This window comes from Carlito syrichta, unplaced genomic scaffold (genome assembly GCF_000164805.1).
Source record: "Carlito syrichta isolate Samal-C Ts95f unplaced genomic scaffold, Tarsius_syrichta-2.0.1 Scaffold270090, whole genome shotgun sequence".
NCBI lineage: Eukaryota > Metazoa > Chordata > Mammalia > Primates > Tarsiidae > Carlito > Carlito syrichta.
The window spans coordinates 127,708-128,114 of NW_007214186.1; positions in this window are offsets into that span (position 1 = coordinate 127,708).

Genomic DNA, 407 nt, shown 5'->3' on the forward strand with positions numbered 1-407 from the left:
GGCCGTGACGGCCGCTTCCGGTGCGCGCCCGCGCGGTAAGTCTAGACGCCGGAGGACTGCCGACTTTGTGGTTCTTTCGTGCGCCCCAGCGGCAGTGGTGCGGCTCCCACTGCCACTGCCGCTGACGTTTGTTTTTGGCGCGGGCAAGACGGGCGTCTGCAACGCTACTGGGCAGTGGGGCGGCCACAGGACAGAAAAGGCTACTCAGGAATGGGAGCGATAATTGCAAATTACGTTTCTAAGGGATCACTATCCAGTTTAGACAGAGAACACCTGAAACACAACAACAAAAACAACCAAATTCAAAAGTAGGAAAGGACTTGAATAGACATTTCTTCAAAGAAGATATATTAATGGCAAATAAGCAAATGAGAAGATGCTCAACATCACTGAACATTAGGGAAATG